This window comes from Austrofundulus limnaeus, unplaced genomic scaffold (assembly GCF_001266775.1).
Source record: "Austrofundulus limnaeus strain Quisiro unplaced genomic scaffold, Austrofundulus_limnaeus-1.0 Scaffold187, whole genome shotgun sequence".
Taxonomy (NCBI): domain Eukaryota; kingdom Metazoa; phylum Chordata; class Actinopteri; order Cyprinodontiformes; family Rivulidae; genus Austrofundulus; species Austrofundulus limnaeus.
This window is the reverse complement of record NW_013952589.1, coordinates 1,043,195-1,044,347: the sequence shown is the minus strand read 5'-3', so window position 1 is coordinate 1,044,347 and position 1,153 is coordinate 1,043,195.

Genomic DNA, 1,153 nt, shown 5'->3' with positions numbered 1-1,153 from the left:
CAAAAGTAGGGGGGCTTCTGTGGAGGACAGCTGTGGGGGGGCAAGGCTCTACAACAGGGGGGCAGTTGCGCTCTCGTCACATAAAATGCTGTGACGGGACACATTTATGGGACATGGGCCTTGACTTTGACATGTGGTCTAAAGGGTTGTCACTGAGTTGCCCTCATAGAAACTAAAACTTTAACACATAACTACACGTTTGGGATGAATTGTAGAAACAGGCATGAGTCAAAGTTTATCACTACATCATCTGATCCGAACACTGCTGTAGTTTCGGGTCAGATGATGTAGTGATCTGACTCTAAGATTTGTGCAAAACTGAAGTCCTGAAGAGAGCAGACTAACCACAGGTTGATGCTCAAGAATCACACAGAGGGAAAACCATGACTGGTGAATCACGTCTTTGCTGCTAACTGTTTTTTTTTGTCTGCAGTAAAGCAACACATATGATTATGATAAAATCAATTCTTGGTTGAAATGAGGTGACAAAAACCTCCAGCTGAGCCTCCTGCTTTCAAACTTGATTCCTCGGCTTTTCACAGATTTGTACCTAAGCCTTGCTGCTGCTGCAGATGGTGAGTTCTTTCACTTTGAGATTTTTAAATGTGAAAATATCATAAAAATCGATGAGTTACAAACGACTGTCTGCTACTTTACCAAACCCAATTCTAGTTTGAGATGTTATTTACTTTCTGCACAATGCTGTTAAGAAAAGGATTTTAACATTCACGAACACACCTCCTGATTGTTCCTGAGAACTTCTGTTCACATATGTAGGTAGATCCAAAGAAGACTGATCTAAGAGCTGCTTTGAAGGTTTTAGTCTTTTTTTTTTTTTTGGTTTGTTTTGTTTTGTCTGCAGTAAAGCAACACATATGATTATGATAAAATCAATTCTTGGTTGAAATGAGGTGACAAAAACCTCCAGCTGAGCCTCCTGCTTTCAAACTTGATTCTTCGGCTTTTCACAGATTTGTACCTATTGCTGCTGCTGCAGACGGTGAGTTCTTTCACTTTGAGATTTTTAAATATGAAAATATCATAAAAATCGATAAGTTACAAACGACTGTCTGCTACTTTACCAAACCCAATTCTAGTTTGAGATGTTATTTACTTTCTGAACAATGCTGTTAAGAAAAGGATTTTAACATTC